Source organism: Pan troglodytes, chromosome 5 (genome assembly GCF_028858775.2).
Source record: "Pan troglodytes isolate AG18354 chromosome 5, NHGRI_mPanTro3-v2.0_pri, whole genome shotgun sequence".
NCBI lineage: Eukaryota > Metazoa > Chordata > Mammalia > Primates > Hominidae > Pan > Pan troglodytes.
Genome location: NC_072403.2, coordinates 39722622 through 39743497, shown reverse-complemented (window position 1 = coordinate 39743497; position 20876 = coordinate 39722622). Strand labels below are relative to the sequence as shown.

Below are 20876 nucleotides of genomic sequence, written 5' to 3'. Positions count from 1 at the left end.
TACAAAGCTGTGACCCTCAGGCTGGCAGCAGAATGCCAGTCTCCCCTTTTCTTGAGGCAGCCCATGGCCAATCAAGTCTTCATGGGCTGATGCCTTTATAAGAGCTAGTCGTCTCCACTCAGGGAGCTACACGCTCACTACACTCTCTCATCCTCACCTCTGCACCTCACCCCTGCCCTTGTTCCTCCACCAAGCACACAGAACAGTTGGCTACTCACATTCACTCTTACAAAGCTCTAGGGAGGGGAGATGCTCAAAGATGATGACTTGAACAGCAAGATAAGAACCCATTCATTGGTGTGTAGTGAAATCAATTTCATGGGCTGTGACCAGCGTTACAAAAAAAAAAAAAGAGAGAGAGAGAGAAACAAGTAGAATATATCCAAGTGTATGAGTGTATGACAAGCTGGGAAGAGTAAATTTCTATGAATCCTCATTTAAGTTATGTGCATGGACGTATGGGTCCTGTGTAATGTTTATTTTTCCTAACAGTCTGAAGGCTGTTTCTTGCTCTAGAGTTTTGTCTGGATTTTAACATTTCCATATCAGTTTCTGAAGTAGCAGTGGTTGGTTTCGGGGGACAGAAATAGGTATGTTCAACCCTATTATCCCTGTTAATTTCTATTTTGATTCCAGATATGTTCCCAAGGACCAGGGATGGAGTGGTGTGGAGGGATGGAACCAGGTTAAACGACATATATACACACACACACACACATTCACACTCCCCCCACACACACTCACACACATACTCTCTCTCTCACACACACACTCATCCATACATTCACAACTGATGCAGGATTTTTCTCAGCCCATTTCCCAGACTCACGGAAGAGGTGCCCTGTCTACTTGGCCCGCCATACTCAGCCCCTTGCAGGAGAGAGTGAGTGCAGGATCCAGCCAGCCACTCCAAGCACCAACACAGGAGCAAATTCCGTGTGAGGCCTGTGGCCAGACCAGGCGTGTCACCTCAAGGGGAATGCAGCAGCACCCAGGCAAGGACGCCCATGATCTCAAAGACTCAGAGCAGGTGTTAGTGTGCTAATTAGCTCTTTTAGTTCCACCATCCACAGCCTGATGGATGGCGGCATGTTACTAACTCAGTTGGCCCCTGGCCCCATTGCATGGTGTGGCTGGAGGGCAAAGGACCAGTGTGACAGCCTTTCTGGGTACCTGCAATCAGTGGGTCCCAAGCTCTTGTGCAGCATCCCAGAAGAATGAGGTCATGCTGACAGTTGAAGGGTGATGAGGGCAAAGAGTTTTATTGAGTGACAGAATCAGCTCTCAGCAGAGAGGGGAGATGGAGAGGGGATGGGAAGGGCAGGTTGTCTTCCCCGAAGTCAGCTCGTCTCTGTTCCAGAGTCAGGCTGTCTCTTCCCCGAAGTCAGGGTGTCTCTCTCTGAAGTCAAGTCGTCTCTTCCCTGAAGTCAGGCCATCTCAGTCCCTACCAACTAGGTCTGGGGTCTTTATAGGCACAGGATCGGGGCAGGGCGGGCTGCAGGTAGTATTCGAAAGGCAACGTTTGATTGGTAAAAAGGTATTATTCAAAAAAAAAAAAAAGGCATTATTCAAAAAAAAAAAAAAAAACCAATCAGAAGAGAGCAGGCAAACAGGAGTAGAAGTTCTCACTCTGGGTCTCAGGTTTCAGGCTGTTTTTGGCTTGAATGTGGGGTTTTGCCAGGGACCCACCCCTGTCTGCCTAGGATTTCTCTGCCTCCTGCCTCTATCACAACCACACTCACATACCCACACAGTCACACCCATACACCCACACATATACCCACACATTCACATACACACACATCACACATTCACACCCACCCACTCAAGCACACATTTGCACACAATCATCCACACACACTCATACACATATATCCTCTCTCACACATTCACCCACACTCACACCCACACACTCACCTACCCCCGCCCCCCACACACATTCACACCTACCCATTCATGCACACACGCACACACACACAGACCAGCAGAGATTCGGAATCTGTGATTTGCCTACATGTTCTTCACGTGCATTTATTTTCCCTGCACAACCTCTGCAGGAAAGATTAGTCAAGAGAACAATCCAGGCACCTGGTTTTGTGCTCATTACAGCCCACAAACAAGATCATTCATAATAGACTTTCTCTGACGGGGGACTTCCACGGGCAGGAAGTGTAAAGCCAGCACCCCATGCTGCTGCTATAGAGTCAAGAAACCCCGTTGCCGTCAAGGGTCGCCTGGAGGGCTTTGGGGTGGAGAGTGAGCCATCACTGTGTGATACTGCATGTGTGCATTCATTTTTTTCAACAGATTTGAAGCATCTACTGTGTCCCATGCACTGTGTTAATTTGGGGCCATTAGAGCCAGGCCCTGGCCTTGAGTTGCCTCCTGCAGTGGGAGACAGTAGCCAGGCGACCACGGCAGCACAGGGTCCTAAGTGTGGTTAGGGCTGGAGGCAGGTGCCAGCAGCTGTGGGTGTTCCGAGGAGGGGAGGGAGAGGGCAAGGGCATTCCTGGTAAGGGACTGCACATGACACGAAGGCCTGGAAGGCCTAGCATGGGGTAGGAGAGGGTACTTGGCTGACAGAGGCCTCAGGCGCCCACAGGAGGCTGTAAGTCCACGGAGCCAGATGAAACCCTTGCAAGGACTGGGTGGCTCCTGGGCAGCATAGAAGGAGCGGGAGAAGGAGCTCCCCAGAGGGAGCAGCCGCTCCACTCTGCAGCTTTCAGAGATCGGGAGGTGTTCTGGTGAGAACAGCTATCTGGGAGGTGCTCAGGCTTGTGGACAAGATGGCTGCCCTGAAGAAGGAGATTGCATAAATAAAGCGCCTCTCGGTGGGGGTGAGGCTGTGCAGGATGATACAGCAGTCTCCGTGAGGACCAGAGAAATCCACGAAGGGTCCCTCCTCAGAGTATCTTAGGCCCTTCTCAGGTCTTCCTGTCCACAAGCCTACGACCTGCCCTTCCTCCTCCACCTCCCCCCAGAATCCTTGTTAAAGCCATTAGGGGTGGGGACAACAGGGAGGCAGCAGGCTGAGAGGGCAAAATGGGCAGGTTCTATGGCGACTGTTTGGCGTGAATGTGAAGACGTAAGTTGCCTGAGGGGCCTCTTCCCTAGGATTCTGGGCCCCTCCCTTCACGGCCCTCCCACCCCCAGGCAGAAGGACTGGTCTAGACAGGAGGAATCCTACACAGTGGTCTCCGGGCATCCATGGTGAACACAGGTTCTTCCCCTCAACTTCTCCCCTCCGTCTTTCCCTCTTCCCAAGAGCCCCTGCTCTCTTTGGGGGGATTCCTGGACATCTGGGGAAACACTCACTACCCCCTGCGGTGGAACACATGACCTGGGCTGAGCCAATTGGTGCACCTGGACTCCGGGCCCAGTGATGAAGCAGGAGTAGTCATGTGACCTGTATCTGTCCAATGAGAATGTGTCTTAGAACACTGACTAGGAATGCCGGAATCAAGACTTGGTCCTGCCCCACCAGGGAGCTCCCAGCCTGGTTGGTGAGGGTTGTGAGAAGGTGTAGCATTGAGAAGGCACTGAGAATTGAGAATTCTAAGCATTAGAGGAATGTGTACATGAGAAGCACTCCCTCTCACCTGGCTTGCTCTTTCCCTGCCTAATGTTTGATGAAGATGATAATATTTATTGAACACCTAGTCTGTGTTAAGCCTGTGCTGAGCGTTCCATGTATTAACTCATATCTCCAACTTTATCACGGTCCCCGTGAGAGGCATGATAACAATCTTCATAGATGAGGACCCCAAGACACCAAGCAGAGAGGGAGTGGCTCCTCTCCTGGACCACCACCTTCCTGCATCCTCTTCACACTTCCAGTACCCCTGTCAGAACCTTCACAGCCTTAATATCAACAGGCTTCTTTATTTAAGATGCTGCTGTGGAAAATGTGCTCCTGGGAGTGGCCACAAGCCCGGCCTCCTCCCACCCCAACCTCCCCCAACTCTAGCACCATCTCTGCCCTGATCCTTCTAACCTGGCATCCATGTGACCTTAGGGAATGAGGCCAATGGAACCTGAAGCTAGTCCGGAGATTCTGTGGCCCCTTACTCCCTTGGGTCTCCTGGCAGCCTGTACCCATTCTAGTGCTCTTGAGAGGGCTCTGTGCTTGGCAGCAGACTGGAGCCTACCCCACAGGAAGCTGGCTCATTTCCACACAGGCACCACCACCTCCTGGTCCCTATGTGGACATCACACTTGCTCAGCTACATGCTGGGCTCTGCAGGGCTCCTGCTGCTGAGCATGAGGGCTCTTCTCTGTCCCTAATGGACTCACGTCTGCTTATATGTGGAGCAGCTGACCTGGGGCCCCTGCTTTTAACACTCTGCATCCCTAATCTGAATAGTGGTGCCACTGCCCTCCTCCCCCCTCCAGCCAGAGCTGAATGCCGTACCCAACAGCAGTCCCTTGGTGCTCCCAGCTCGTGGATCTCTCAGGCCCCGGCTCACCCTCAAGTCCTGCATACCCTGGGGATGTTGTCAGGAGTGGCAGGAAGGCAAGAGGGCAGATGCAACAGCTTGGCCCACCCAACCTGTCTTCCACCTGCAACAGTACTAAGACTTCCTTTACAGCTAGGGTTCCAGGTGTGATTTGGAGTCACCAATATACATGCACCTGCATGAGACTTGACTTTGGAGCTGAGTCATGTGAGGAAAGAGACAGGGTGTGGGGCACTCACTTTTCAGGTGTAGACAGTGGCAGAAGCAGCATGGTTTTGGAACCAGCAACGGTAGCAGCAACTTTTCGATTCAGCAGGTAGTTATCTGACTCAGCAGTTTCCTTACCGTGGCAGGCAGGATGTAATTCTGGAGCCAACAGCTGCAGGAAGCTTCTAGACTCTGCAGCTTCATGATTGCAGAAGAGGCAGCAGCTCTCTTGGCAACCCACTTCTGCATCAAGGCTTCAAGAATTGCTCCTGGAAGCCCAACCCAGAGTCTGTGTCATCAGCCCTTCTGACAATTCTGTGTAAACTAATACCCAGTAGTAAGTCCTTCCTGCTTAAACTAGCTACAGAGGAGTCTTCTCTATCCAATTAAATCCTGAAAGACATCCTGTCTGCAGGTAGAAAGCCCATCTGCTTGTGAACTCTCCTAGCTGGAGCCCGGTGGGAACAGCTGCAGGGCTCCAGCGTATGTGCCCTTTGAGGAGTCTTACATTTCTATGGCTCTGGTCTTCAGAAGGTGTCTAGGGGAACAGCTGAGCACTGGCAACAGCCGTGAGGAAGTCTCTGCTGGGGAGGATGAAGCTGACTGGGCAGTGGCAGCAGGAGGGGCCCCCAGGCCAAGGGGAGGACAGATGAAGGTTGGGACTCTGCTGGGCAGGGTGGAAGGGGTTCTCAGATACAGGTGACAGAATCCCATGATTCTTGTTTAAGGAAAGGGCATTTATCAAGGGGTGTGGATGGCTCACAAAAGCACTAGAAGATCTGAATAAACAAACTAACTGAGCTTCCAGGAACAACTCCCAACAGCACACCCCAGAATGGGGCCGGCAAGCGGGCTGCTGCCTCTGCAGCCTCCGGAAGTTGCAGGATATAAAAGCGGCCTTCAGATGTCCGATGTCATGACTGGCTGTAGTAAAATGGACACCTCATGCCCTTCCTTCCTCCTCTCACAGCTCAGCTCCAAACCAAAGTCTCTTGTGTCAGGTTGGCAGAATCTCAACATGGTTGGAACCCAAGAACCCCAAGAAAGTCTGGGAAGTGTAGTTTTAGCTTTCCAGACTCCCAGGGCAGAAAGGGAAGCCCAGCTAGGGAGAGTAGGAATGGGAAGTGAGTGAGCCAGCACACCATACCCACCACACACCCCTTCTGCTGTCTCTGCACTCCTCGTCAGTCCTGCGGGGGCTCCAGGGTGGGGAGCAGGGTTGCAGGTTCGGCAGGCCCTGGCCCATGCCCCTCCATGTGGCTTGTGCAGCAGCCCTATGTGAGGTGGTCGTAGGATGAGGGCCCTACCAGCCCGGCTGCTGAACTACCACCCCCGCAACCACCTCCAAGTAGTTTAAGCAGAAAGGGAATTTATTCTAGGATACGTAGCAAGTCACAGAGTCACTGGGAGGGCCTGAGGCCCTTCAGCAGCTACACTATTAGGAATATCGTCTGAAATTACTGCAGGGCCAGATCACAGAGATCCCTCTGCCATGGGAGCAGGCCCTGGCATCCCATCTCACCGCCGTCACGGAGGCTTTGACACTGAAACCCCTGCCACGCCACTGTGCCTGCAGCCACCCTCGCCCCAGCAGCCTGCTCAGGGGCCCTTTTCTCGGGTCCCTTGGTGGAACGTGGCTCTGTGTCTCTGCCCTGGCCACAGCAGGGTCTGGGAAAGCAGCTGTTGGGATTCCACAGTGGGAAACAGGGACATATGGGGTGAGCAGGGGCTTCCTCCAACTTCTTAGGGTCTGAGTGGTCAAAGAGAGTGACAAACATCCCCTCCAAAGCCTAGACCAGGTGAGGGTTAAACAAGAAACTGGAGTATGGCTGGGGTATGGCGGCCCTCTTGGGTATACTCTGCCCCTCCAGGACAGGCCCAGGGTGTGTCCTCCATCTTCCCAGCCCTCCTCTGCTCCCTGGTGCTAGCATACTGCCTGGCACCTTGTTGGTGTTGGCTAAATGTTTGGGAATTGAGCTGAACCGTCCACGTAGCTAATCTGCCTGGCTCCTGTCAACATGAGGGCGTTTGCCTGCAGTGGGACCCAGCCTGTTTTCCACTCAGAAACGCTGTGGTGAGAAGATCTTGCCTGAGCAAGCTTCCCATTAACTGTCACCGTGAACTTAAAGACTGGAGTTGGTTCTGGTGACCGGGGAAGGAGAAATAATATAACACAAATAGCAGCTGCCATCCATTGGACACAGTAGAGCAGCCGCATGGACTGACTGGAGCCAGACTGCCTGAGCGTGCACCCCACCGCCTCCACCAGCTCAGCCCTGGGCAAAGGGCTCAGCCACCCTGTGCTTCCATTACCTCACACATCGAATGGGGATAGCAACAATGACAAAGTGGCAGTGAGTCCTATATGAGTTCATGCAAGAAAGGCCTTTGGAAGGAGGCCTGGCGTAGAGAGGAGGGTAGCACTTTAGTGGTGCCTTCCGGGGCAGTGCTGAGTGCTTGCATTAACACCTCTAAGCCTCACACCCGTCTGGGAGGTCAGCTCATTAGCATCTCTCCTTGAGGCTCAAAAAGAGCAAGTCACTTACCTAAGGCCACCCAGTCAGTGAGTGGCAGAAGTGGGATTTGAACCCAGGTTTGTCTGACTCCAAATTCTTACCCCGAAGCCCAAGAAAGAGGGGACATGCTCACACCATGCCCACTACCCATGCACATCAATACCAGTGTGCCTCCCGCATGCCCAGCACTGCTGGGGCTTGGGGATTCCAAGGGGAAGGGGCCACAGGCCACAGGAGGCTGCCACGATCAGATATTAATAATCCAGGCTGGTTAATGTTGAGGCAGGAGTGGTCTAGGGTCCTGCTGGAGCCGAGCAGAGGGCTCTTAGCCTAGCCTGGGCACCCGGAATGGCTTCCTGGAGGGGATGACCCTGGGCAGAGCTCTTGTTTAAATTGATTTACTGGGGGTATGATTTATAAATAATAAAATGTACCCATTTTAAGTGAACAGTTGGATGAACTTTAACAAATGTGGATACCTGGGTACTCACCATGCCAGTCGAGATATAGAGCAATTCCATCTCCCCCAGAAAGTTCCCTCCGGAAAGTTCTCTCCCGCCCCTTTGCAGTCACTACCCCCCAACTCCCACCCCAGGCAACCACTGTGGGCTGAGCTTTAAAAGATGAGTAGGCAGGGAGTGTCTCTGAACCTATTCTGGTTCAAGAGTTGCCAAAAAAATATGTATCAAAAAAAAAAAAAAAAGAGAGATGAGTAGGCTTCTTCCCCCTCATTCCCCATTCTTTTGGCTCCAGCCGGGGAAACGGATCCCAAACATCAGCCAACAACTCCAGGCTGGCTGTGGGCCCTCAGCCAGAATGAGGGAAGCTGTTGGCTGCCCACTTCCTTCCTGGGCCTGACCTCTGACTCCTGCGGGCCCCGGTGCCCCCTCCACCCTAGCTCTGGGTCTCTGAGCTGCCAGCCTGCCCAGTGCCCACCAGTGCTCCAGGAAGACACGGATGGTGCCCATAGAACCCGGTAGGGAAGTGGGAAGTGCTGAGTGAGTGGATCCAGGTGTGGAGGGGGCTGGGGAGGGCAGCCAGTCCTGATGCCCTGCTGAGCCAGCCTCTGGTCAGGGAAATACTAGGCACTTCTGCTGTATCCCTGCTCCCTACCACTAGGCCAGACCCCCTTCCCAGGCACCTTGGGGTGGGCGGCCTGGGGCAAGGTAAAGGGGTAGTCTCTGGTCTCTCAGCACCCCATTGGAGACATTCTTGCACTTGGAGCAAGACGAGGGAACGGGCAGGAAGCCTCATTAGTGCCCAGAGCACTGGACTGGGGCTCCCTCATCTGCCACTGACTAGCATGAAGTTTGGAGCCAGCAACCTCCCCACTCTGGACCCCTTCAGCTACACATGGAGAAAGATCTCTAAAGTCCCTGCTAGCCCCAGAGGCGGAAAACCCTCCTTAACCTCAACCGTTCCCTCTGGAAGCCCATAAAGGCATCTAATCTGCAACCCTCCAGCTCGTTGCAAAATCCAATAGTTGGCTCTAGGCTGAGAACCCAGGCTGTGGAACCAAGACCCCATCCACCCTGGGCCAGCCAGAGAGGCAGTTTGACGTAGGGCAAGGCGCTGCTAATGGGCTGTTACAGATGCTCAGTGTGCTGGCCGGATAGTTAATTACTCTGGAGGCCAGGGAGGGATGAATACTTCATAAAGCCAGAGCCACCTGTGAATTATTCATCCTCCATTTGTCATAAGGGGGAGAGTGATGGGGCAGGTCGGAGGATGCAGGCGCCCAGACTGGGGGGAAGGGGAGCACGTGGTGCTGCCTCCCACTGCACATCCAGAGGGACTGGTTCCTCTCCCACCCCAGCCCTGGCTGGGCCCCGGGGGTCTTGGGCCAGCTGCCTGGGGGACTCTGGGCCCCTCCCTTGCCCTCTCTGGTCTTGGCAATGCATCTGGGCTAGGTGGCATGCTCTGACATGAGTGTTAAATACCTGTGGGGCATCTACCAGGACCCAGCCCAACATCAGGGGAGCCCAGGGGATACAGGGCTTGAGACCTCACCCTGCCACAGGAGCTAGCCACAAGCGTGATAAACTCAAACCAGACCACAGCAGGCAACCGCAGAGAGAGGCCTCAGTGGGGTGGAGAGGCGGATGTGGGCACTGCAGTGTGGCATGTGCCTGTCACCCCTGTCCCCAGCCCTCCCCATGCTCAGGGCTGCAGCAGGTAGGGGGGATGCCCCAGAGATCTCTCAGCCCCTTTCCCCACCCCGGCACTTGTCCATGGCTGCTCCAGGGCCCCCGAGGGCTTGCCAGAGCAGAGGAAAGTGCTGTGTCCTGAAAGCAAGTGCCACCCCTACCCCTGAGCTTCTCCCACTGCCTCCCCAGCCTCAGAACTACCTGAGGGGAGGTTCCACTGTAACCTCAGAGGCCGCTGTCAGTCATGGGTCCAGTTTATCCACCTAAACAACAACCTCCTTCCTTGTAGCCTTTTGATGGGAAGCAGGAGGCAGCTACACAGAAGAGGGCAGCCCACTCTGTACCTGCATGGGGCCCTGGGCTCACGCCAGCTCTTCCTGCGGGTTTCTGGCCTGGTCAGAGAGCTGCAGGTGGGAGTCACTCTTGGAGAGGCCCAGACCCCATCTGCACCAGCTGGGCAGCCCTGAAGCCAACCTTCCTCTCTGGAGATGGTCTCTCCGGACCCGAGGTCCAAGCTCAGCCCAGTGAGCACTCTGAAGCCTAGGCCTCTCCAGATCCTCCCCAGCCCGTGGACCTTGGCCCATTCCAGAGGAACGCATCCTCACAGCACACAGCCTTGTGTCACTGGACCTGGCACCTCAGGGCTGTGCTGGACAGAAGGGAGTTGGGGAGACCAGGAAGAACTGAGCTCAGGGAGCAGTCTGGGGCCAGGGAGGGAGGGGAGGTTGTTTGGGGAACTCTTACTGCTTCCTTCCTTCCCGGCTGGACTACCATTTCCCTTTCACACCTTCCTCAGACAGTACTAGCAACCTTCCTTTACAGGAACTGAGATCTGGAGGGGAGGACTCAGCTGGGGGCAGGCAGGGACCCACCCTCGGGCCTCCTCCCTGGGGTTTCATTCCCTTCTCCACCACTCCCCTCCCTGCCCTCACCTGGAAAATGGACGTTTTGGGCCTGGTGACCTCTAGGGCCCCTTCCTGATTCCCCTGGGGCTTTCTCCCTGTGGGTGAGCTGTATCCTCTCAGGCCCCCGTGTGGATTCCATTTGGTGTCTACCCAGCTTTGCTAACTCAGGCAGGATTTCAGCGTCTCTGAGCCTGTTCATACCTTGGACAACAGGGTAACATCCCTGCTGACCTTGGTTCCTGTGCGCAGGTTAGATGTTATCAAAGATGGGAATGGGGCTTAAAGTCATAAAGCTCCCTGCAGATGTGCAGTAGAAGGTTTACATGATTCTGGGGTCTCAAAGTGACAGCCCAGCTCTGCTCTATTTGGCTGCCCCGTGTGATTTCATATTTGCTGCCGTCAGGCAGGGCACGTGGCATCCGTTTGCTCCAGGCCTCCCCGTTGCCTACCTCCTAGACTGGTGGGCTGTGTCAGACATCTGCCTTGGAGGCTGGCCCTGAGTTTGGTGGTGTCAGAACCCTCACTTCCACCTGGAAGCTTCTGGGTCCTGTGAACACCTCCCAACTGGGAGACCACACAGCTGGAGTGCACAGCTGGCAGGGGCCAACCCATCCCACCTGTAACCAGCTGCCTCTGCCCCTCCCCAGTATTCAGGAGCCCCAGCCTCCCGGGCCTGAGGGCAGGAAGGAGCCCACAGGTGCTGCCTCCAGCCACGGCTTATGACAAATTTCTTCCACGGGTCCTGAAGTGGACGCAATGTTTTCCCTATTTCCATTTAGAAATGTGCCAATTCTCCCCCGGCCTGGTCCCCTCCCCAAATCTAAACCCTGCCTGTCCTCCCCAGACCTTAAAGAATATTTAACCACCTGTTAAATGATTTATCCCATTGAGGCTCCAGAGCTCAGGGCATCTCACGGGCCTCCTCTAGAATTAACTAGAGCCATAAATCAAAACGACGTTTGAGAAATTTCCAGCTGCCTCAGACAGCAGGCAGCGGCTCCAGCCCAGACAGGGGAAATGGCATTTAGATGGGGGAAATGGCATTTAGAATGGAGAGGCAAGAGCACTGGCGGGGAGCAGCCTCCAGACCAGCTCAGACGGGGGTGAGGGCCAAGGACATTGCTTCAGAGGGCTCTGTGCCGAGGGAGCCGCAGGCATATCCTCTCCGCCTCTGGTGCATCCAGTACAGGCAGCATCTTAACTCCTGGCACGTGCTGAGAGCCCTCCACGGTTGGCAAAGAGCTTTCCCACCTGTTGTCTCATCTGATTTCAAAACAGCGCAGGGAGGCAGGCGCTACGAATGAATACAAGAAGCTCAATGGTGAGGCTCCGGGCATCTGCAGGGGGCAGGGGAAGTCATGACTTGTGGCAGCCCGAGAATGGACGAATGTGGCAGGACTCAGGGACCAGACAGTGAGATGAGCTGAGGCACAGTGGCAAGAGGGGACCAGGTAGGCTATGTTAAGATTCTGGGTCGGGGGAAGGAAGGAGGGTAAGAGGAGCTGATGTTGAAGACCAGTTATGTGCTAAATCCAGAGCCAAGTGGCAGCGGTGAACCCTCAAATCCCACAAGAACCTAAGGAGGTAAGTAGTTTGTTTTTTGGGGGTTTTGGGTTTATTTTATTTTATTTTATTTTTGGAGATGGAGTCTCGCTCTGTCACCCAGGCTAGAGTGCAGTGGTGCGATATCGGCTCACTGCAACCTCCACCTCCTGGATTCAAGCGATTCTCCTGCCTCATCCTCCCAAATAGCTGGGATTACAGGTGTGCCACCACCATGCCCAGCTAATTTTTGTATTTTTGGTAGAGACGAGGTTTCACCAAGTTGGCCAGGCTGGTCTCAAACCCCTGACCTCAGGTGATCCTCCTGCCTCAGGCTCCCAAATTGTTGGGATTACAGGCATGAGCCACCGCGCCCAGCCAGAGGTAAGTAGTTTTTTAAGCCCCACTTTACAGATGAGCAAACTGAGGTTAACTGACCTGGTCAAGGTCACACAGCCAGCAAGTGTCAGAGCCAAGAATTGAACCTAGATTCATCTGGCTTCAAATTCTGTGCTGTTCTTCTCCACTATCAGATCTGCTAAACATAAGAACTAAATTTGACTGGGCACTTGGCAGTGCACCCAGCAGTGCCCTAAGGGCCGTACCTTCATTATCTCCTGTAGTCTGTCCAATAACCCCAAGAGGTGGGTTCTCCTACTCTTTCCATTTCACACATGAAGAAATTGAGGCCTCCAACCCTCAGCTCTAAGGAGCAGTGCTAGGGCTTGCAGCCAGGCAGGATGACCGCAGAACCTCTCTTTACCCACCACTCACTCAGGTCCCCTGTGCTTGGAGCCCTGAGCTAGCAGCTACGTGTGAAAAGCTTGGCAGCTGTGCTTTCCAGGTAAGAGGGGGACGGTTGAACCGTCAGGCCCTATCTTAGAGGGAGAGAATTCCACACAGAGAGGGGCTCAGACCGGATGCTCAAACACCAGGCTAGGGCCAGTAGACAGTGCAGAGCAAGGTGCCTGAGGAGTCCCTAGGAGTTCTGTGGGCCCCCCAGGCCAGGGCTGTTGGCAGCAGACGTAGTGGGCCCCAAGTACCCAGCCATGACTGGCTCCAAAGCAGAGGGGCTGGGCCATGGCCTGGGCTCATCTCCATTCAGGAGCACCCTGAGGAGAATGTCAGGGCCAGCAGGAGCTCAGCATGACCTGTTGGCTCTCTGCAGGGGTAAGGGGTCACCCTGAACCTGAACCACCCTCTCTCCCATTCCTTGAGAGCAAAGGGTCTGGCCCCAGCAGTGAGGGCCTCCCCATGAGGCTGGAGGCAGGGTCCAGTGGACAAGAGTCAGGGCCCTCAATATCCTTCTCTTGCCCCCATTACCCTTGACATGTCCTGGAAAAGCCAGCACTGGGCACCCAGATTCTTTCTCCCACATGGCTTTACCCCAGGAGCAGAACATAAATTCCTTTTCAGTTATTGAGCCCCAGTTTGTAATTGAGAAATCCCCAGTTTTTGTGTGTGTGTGGTTTTTTTTTTCTGTTTTTTTGTTTGAGACATCCCACTCTCTCGCTCAGACTGGAGTGCAGTGGCATGATCTCGGCTCACTGCAACTTGCACTCTGCCTCCCAGATTCAAGCAATTCTCCTGCCTCAGCCTCCCACGTAGCTGGGACTACAGGCATGCACCACCACACCCAGCTAATTTTTGTATTTTTAGTAGAGACGGGGTTTTACCATGTTGGCCAGACTGGTCTTGAACTCCTGACCTCAAGTGATCCACCCTCTTTGGCTTCCCAAAGTGCTGGGATTATAGGCATAAGGCACCACGCCTGGCCAAAAAATCCCAAATTTGAGAGGATGTCTAATCAGTATGCTCTCTCAGAGGCCCCTGTCCTGTCACTGCATGGCACAGGGAGCGCAGGAAAGTGGCATTAAACATGAATGCCCCAGCGCCTGTAGGGCAAGGTGCCCTCTGGGCGAGGTGGCTGCTTTCACCCCAGCCTTGTCCCCATATCTCCCCTCACCCTGTCTGAGCCCCTGAGCCTCAGGGTGCTTCATCCCCACCAGGGATGACTCAAGGCTGGTGCCTCCAGGCAGCTGGGGTGAGCCGAGTCCACTCCCACATGGGCATGGTTAGGGGTCCGGCAGGCAGAGGCCCTGGGGCAGGGAGCCGGCTGCTTGCCTCCCACTAGCATGCTGGCCAGCCAGGCCCACCCACCCCAGAAAGCAGGACCTGAACTTGCCCCTCCCCATCTGCCCCTTCCTGGAACGTAAATTCAGCCAAGTTTGCAAGGAGCCCAGTGTCCCCTAATGTCTGCTCGGGGCACAGCCCAGGCTCCTCAGGCTGGAAGCCACTCGCCTGCTGGGAAAAAGGTGAGAGACGTCCCATGAGTCCCAAACACAATGGTGAGGCAAGACAGAGGGTGTCCTCGACCTCACCTCCCCACCTATGGGCCTCAGGCTGCCCTACCACCACCCCCAACCCCAAACCTCCCACTCTAGCACCCCCTTCACCCCTCCCATCAGATCCTTCCCATTCTGTGCCTAAGTTTTGCTGGTCTAATCCCAGCTGGTCTCTTGACTCGGAATGTCAGGGCCCGAAGGAGCTCAGGGACCCATCACCATCACAGATGTGAAGGCTGAGGCGACCGGGCCAGTGATGCCGGGGTTGGTGCAGGTATATGAGGCCCACTCCGTTGGCTGACACTCAGTTGGTGTCTGGTTTACAGAGACGTGATGATGCCCCTGAATGAATTGCTGCAGCTGGGTTCACATGGCTCCCGGGGCCACCACCACCACTGGCCAGAAGGAATCTTTGTGGATTTAGGGTAGCTCATTTCTGCCCCAGAGCCCCTGAAAGTGGACCTAAGAATGGATACTTGGGGCAATAGCCTTCCAGGCAGAGTGAGCCTCCAGGACAAAGACCTTGTGGCCGGAGCGACCCAGGGAGGCCTCTCAGCTGGAGCCAGGTGACCGTGCTGGGCTCCTGGGAGCGGGCTCTGAGAGCTGCCACCCTGAGTGACGATATCAGAACCCCCATGGAGAAGCAAACAATTCAGGGGCTTCCAGGCAAGAGAGAGGAAGATCATTCTCACATCGCCTGTCATCTGTCTCTGTCAGGGGAAGGGGCAGGTCTAAAGCCCTGAGCAGAAGTGGGGGTAGGCCCCATACCTTGGACTCGGGACCAGAAAGAAAGTCTGTTTTTTCATGGCTTCTGTCAGTGGAGCCCAGGGTCACCTCCCCCCCACACCCCAAAAGTGGCTTTGAGAGGCTGCTGACAGGCTGCGTGACACAGTTTGGCAGGTCTCTTAGCAAAGTGCACATGTCACTAGCATGCCAGGTGCTGGAAGGGAGGAACAGGCACCCAGCCCAGCTCTCCTCCCTCACCTCAGGGTTCTCTGGCTAGAAGCTGCACCAGCAGAGGGGATAGAGTGGCTAGAACACAGTTACTGCGTAGTGCCGGTCACCCTGGGTCTGGATGCTGCGATGGTCCCATTTAATAGCTCAAACTACCGCAGGAAGGGTCTCCAGAGGTCCTGGGAGGTGCTGGTGGAGCAGAGAGGTGGTAGCAGGCAGGGGGTCCTCCCCACAGCCTCTCAGGAGACTGGGAGGCAGCTCTGGTTCCCTCTCCCAGCCCTAGGGCTCAGAAGGAGTGGGGTAAAGGAAGTGTCTGCAGCCAGAATCCCGCCCATGAGGACAAACTTCTATGTAATCTAGGGCACAACTGGAAGGGGCTGATTTTACCTGGAAAGCAGGAGAAACTTAACGCCTGACACAAATATAGAATTTACATATTTCCCAGCTAATAGCTGCTTGTAGCTTATGCTAATTTGGCATCAATTCTCTCTTTGTTATGATTAAAGACCATAACACGGAGAGCATTAGCAGTGAGCCTAATGAGGAACTGCAGGATAGCATGACGGCCAGGGTTCTATGAGAGCTGCAGGGCAGAGTGATGACCTCACAGATGAGAAGGCTGAGTCTGAGGCTAAGGCTGAGAGTCGCAAAATGTCTGGCCCAGGGTGGGTCAGGGCAGAGCTGGGACCGGAGCTCACACTCCCTACTCTCATTTTCCCTCCTTTCTGCACTGCCGCGGCTCAAGTCCTGGCCTTCAACACAGCACCCACTCATGCAGCCCCCAACCCGGCCCTGACCCCAGTTCTTAACCAAGCAGCTCTCAGAACATATATCCCAACCCTGGCTGAAAGCTTCCTTCAGGTCTTGAATTTGACAGGAATTTGACCAGGAGGTTCTACCCCAATTCCGGCTGAATTTCAGTCCCTAAACCAAACCCTGACACCAATCTCCCCAGCCCACACCAGTCCCAGCTCTGGCCCTGGGCGCGGGAGTGTCCAGCACCTAACCCTCAGCAAAGCCCTCCCTAGGATGAGGTCTGGGTCCACCACCCCTTCTCCCCAGGGCAGGGTCTGAGGGATTAGGTGACATATCTAAGGTCACACAGGAATAAGTAGCAGAGTTGGCTGTGGAGCTCAGGTCCCTGTGGCTCTGGAGTCTCCAGGTGGCGGTGGGCAGCAGGAGGCCTGGAAGGTGCCGGGGGATGGTGGCCCCTCCACAGGCACTCCTCTGACAGCACATGGCCTCACAGGAGCCCCACAGCGTCTCGAGAGGTGGGCAGCTCAGAGATCGTTCACCTCCATTTTGCAGATTAGAAGACTGAGGCCCAAGGGGAAAGGCTAAGGTCAGTGGCAGAGCAGAGCAAAAGACCAAGTCCCCTGACAGTCCACCCAAGGCTCTCCCATGGCACCACACTGCCTCCTTCCCACCCTGTAGGGGCTGAGCAGGCAAGTCAGGTATGGAGGAAAAAATAACGCAGGAAACTGCAAGATCACAGACTCATTTCCAATCCTCATTCCTGGAGAAGTGCCCCAGAATGGCAATGCCAGCTCAGCTGCCTTTAATCGGGAGGCTGCCTGGGCTCCAGAGCAGCCAATCCAGAGTCCCTGCTTGCCAACAGTGGGGTATTGATCAAACGGGTTACCTCCCTGCACTCCCGCTTCCCTGCCTATAAGATGGGACCATGTGGCTCCCCAAGATGTTGCTGAGTGTTGAGATCTGATGATGGATGCACAGCCCCAGCTCCGCACCTGGCTTGTTGTAGGAGCTCCCTGACTTTAGTTCCCTCCACCATCTACACCACCCCGTGTCTGGGAAGGGTCACCCTTGGGCAACACCTCTAGAGCCAGCTGACCTCCCAGTACCATCTACTCAGTTCTGGAACTTGGGCTGAGGAGGTGCCTTGTTCATGCAAATAGTGGTGGGGTGTGAAGATTGACACCCTGAGTCCCTAGGAGCAACCTGGAAGACCAGCTGAGAGTAATTAGCCCTGTCCACCTGCCCACCTCTGGAACACTCTGGTGGGACACGCAGGTGTATCTGGCAAGGCCCTGGGGCCTGTGTGGAAACATCCAAAGCTTGGAGTAGCCTTGAAGGCTGAAGAATGAAGAGTGACCCCGGGGCACAGGACCCGGCAGGGGGGCCAAAGAAGGGGCCCCTGGGGTGATGGAGACAGTGCTCAGGCCCCAGAAGGAGGAGCAGTAGCAGTCGAGGTTCCCTGGGTAGGCAGAGGGGATCCCACCAGGGAAAGACAAACGGCCAGATGGCAGAGGGAAGGCACCGGCTGCGGCCTCCACTGGGAACATTCATTAAGCCTTCAATTAGAGCAGGCCTGCCCCTGTCAGCTCCAAAGGGCACCCAGGGCTCCAGTTGCCCTGCCCAAACCAGGAGTTAATAACTCACCCTGTAATGGACTCAACAGAGAAACAGCCAGGAGCACCCACTCATCCATCTGCCTGCCTACCAGGGCTCTGGACAGGAGGGAGAGCTGGGGACACCTCTTTGGATCCCTTTATCCCCCAGAAGCCACATCACAGGCCAGCTGGAGATGGGAAAGCACAGCAGTCCCTCTTGTCCCTCGGGACTGGAGTGTTCATGTACTATTCCCAGAAAAGAAGGAAGCAGAATCTCTGCATCTCAGGGCAGGGAGGCTCCAGGAAGCTTTATTTACTGTCCTGGATGATTTACTGTGTGTGGTGCTGGGGACAGAGATGGGTAAGACCCCAGCTCTGCCCTCCAGGAGTCCACGTTCAGCTTAGGCAGGGCTGGCCAGGGCAGGAAGTAGGAGGGAGAAAATAGACATGAATCTGACCATAACCATAGGCTTCTATGGCCAGTACTGTCAACAACAGCAGCACCTTCCAAGAGGTATGAGAGGAGAGTCTCAGCTCGGGGTTAAGGGAGAGCCATGCAGAGGTGGCCAGTAAACTGAGAGGTCAGGGTCATATAGTCCCACTCCTTGTTTTACAAGTGGACAACCTGAGGCCCAGAGAGGGCAGGTGACTGGCACAAGGCCACACAGCTATTCAGGGTCAGAGCCAGAATTAGAACCCTGTCAAGAGTGAGCCTCTCCATGCTAAAGCAGGCAAACTGAGGCCTGGAAAGTCACTTAATTAGGACATTGAATGGAACCCTCTGTCACCCACCCTGTCCTGAGAAAGATTGGCCCTCCAAGGGTCATTTCACATGACAAGCATTGCCTGAGGGTACACATGCGGTCTGTTCTACTGAGAGCACTCCGGAGAGCAGTGGCTCCCCCAGCCTCCCCTGGGTGCCTGGCTCCTCCTGTCCCTTTCAGCCTGCCCCTTCGGCCTCCCCATCTCCTACTCAGGACCCTCAACCATTCCCCCAGCACCTCAGGCCAAGGCCAACTGGGTGGGCTGCCAAGAATGGTCAAGCTCCAACCTTCCCAGAACTGGCCAGGGCTAGGACTTTTTTTTTTTTTTTGAAAGGGAGTCTCGCTCTGTCGCCCAGGCTGGAGTGCAGTGGCACAATCTCGGCTCACTGCAACCCCCTCCTCACGGGTTCAAATGATTCTTCTACCTCAGCCTCTCAAGTAGCTGAGCTAATTTTTTGTATTTTTAGTAGAGATGAAGTTTTGCCACGTTGGCCGGGCTGGTCTCAAACTCCTGACCTCAGGTGATCCACCTGCCTCAGTCTCCCAAAGTGCTGGGATTACAGGCGTGAGCCACCGCGCCCGGCCCAGGGCCAGGCTTTTAAAGCGTGATTGTGACTCAGCCTGCACCAGAATCACCCAGGGAACTTGTTAAAATGCAGATTCCTAGGTACTGCCCAGGACCTGGTGATTCAGAGTCTCTGGGAGTGGATCATAGGAATCTGCATTTTAGAATAAACTCCCTGGTTTTTTTTTTCCCCAAAAAATGATATTAGTGGGTACATAAATGTAGAAAAGTGTAGAAGTAATAGGTGAATTTCTCCATGCGTTTTCACAAACTCCACATCTGCTTAATGTCTACCCAGGTAGAGAAATAGAATATTTACAGGCCCTCACAAACCCCTCATGTCCCTTCCAGTTACTAAGCTGTCCAAACAAGGCCAGTATCCTGACTCCTGACAGCTCAGTTCTGTTTTGTCTGCATTTGAATTTCACGTGTATAGAATTATACAGACACCTCTGTCTGGCTCTTTTTTACTTGACATTATTTGTGAGACTCATTCATACCATTATATGCAGTTGTGGTTTGTTTATTCTCAATGCTGAGTAGCATTCCAGCCTATGATTGTACCACAATTTGTATGCATTCTGCTGTTGATGGGCATTGGGTTGTTTCCAGCTTTGGGATATCAAAAGAGGGCTGCCATGAAAATTCGATGACATGTATCTCTGTGGACATTTGTATACATTTCTGATGGAGATATGTCGATCAGCAGAATTGTGGCATCACAGATAGGGTTTGCTTGTGTTCAGGTTTAACAAATACAGCTGAACAATTTTCCAAAGTGGCTGTACCAATTTAGACACCCACCTGCAGTGTCTGAGAGTTCCAGTTGATGCACATCCTCGTCAGCACTGGGCGCATCTCTCTTTTCATCCCAGCCATGCTTGTGGGTGTGGAGTGATACCATTTTATGCTTCAACTTGCATTTCCCTGATGACTAATGATGTTGAGCTCATTTTCTTATGTTTATTGGCCATTTGGGCATCCTCTTTTGTGAAGTGCCTCTTCAGATCTTTTGCCAACGTTTTAATCAGATTGTCTTTTTCTTACTGATTTATAGGAGTTCTTTATATATTCTGGGTTCTTATCCTTTCCTGGCTATGTGTATTGCAAATATCTTCTTCAACTTGCTGTCTTGCCTTTTTACTCTTAATGATGTATTTTGATAAACAAATATTTTATTTTAATATAGTCCAAATAATTTTTTCCCTTTTTGGGGTAACAATGTTTGTGTCTTATGTCCAGGTGGTTCTATGCACCTGAAAGTTTGGGGGGTGGCTGGCGTTCTTCCAGATGGACGACAGGCCTTGTTATTGCTCATCGCCACTTTCTTCTCAGACAGACACAGAATTCCCTTAATCATACGGGCCACACTTGCTGAGCACTTGTCCTGCTTTGGGGCACTTTACATGTGGTAGCAAACATCCTTGTGGGCATCTATTCAGCCTGAGTCCCAGCTGGAGCCCGTTGACTGAGAACTACTCCTGGACAGATGGGCCGTGGTGTGGCAGTTGCACTGGTACGTGACCCTGCCACGCTGGCCACAGCTGATTGGACAGGAACAGACCCTTTCCAAGCTGAACTCATCAGGCTGTCTCTCCTGGGGATCTGGATTTGTCCTGAAGGGTGCTAGACTCAGTTCTGATTGTAGCAAGGAAGAAATGAAGAGAACTCAGGAACTGAGGCGGCCATGAGGGCAGGAGAGGGCACATTTGGCCCCACAGCCCTGGAAGCCTGCAGAGGAAGACAGAGGAAGCAGATGTGAGAAGGGGTGGAGTGTGGACACTAAGATACGCTGCACCTTCTGGTTCTTGGCTCTCATGATGCACTCCTGCCCTGGGGGCCCCCAAAGATGCCCAACAGCTTTTCAATAAATTCCCCTTTATGTTTAATGTGAATCCTGTCCTTGCAACCAAGAAAGTCTTATCTAAGATATGGTTAGCATCTTGAATCTTCAGAACAATGAATTCTTCCCTTTTAAGAGATAAAGAAGCTGACTTGGGCTCAGGGAATGATTGCATTTTAAAAAACGAATTTGATTCCATCGTCTAGCTTTGGATACAGTGAGCAAAACACATATGAAACAGGACACTGTTTACTGCAGACCTTTTCAGAGCCTTTGATAG

The 20876-nt window shown here is 53.8% G+C and overlaps 1 long non-coding RNA gene across 1 annotated transcript; it reads left to right on the top strand.

The window, feature by feature from the left end:
- Positions 1-11111: 11111 nt before the first annotated feature.
- Positions 11112-19964, top strand: LOC129144237 (uncharacterized). Its single transcript, XR_008548469.1, has 2 exons — positions 11112-12618; positions 14446-19964. It is a non-coding gene; the product is annotated as an uncharacterized LOC129144237 (long non-coding RNA).
- Positions 19965-20876: the final 912 nt, after the last annotated feature.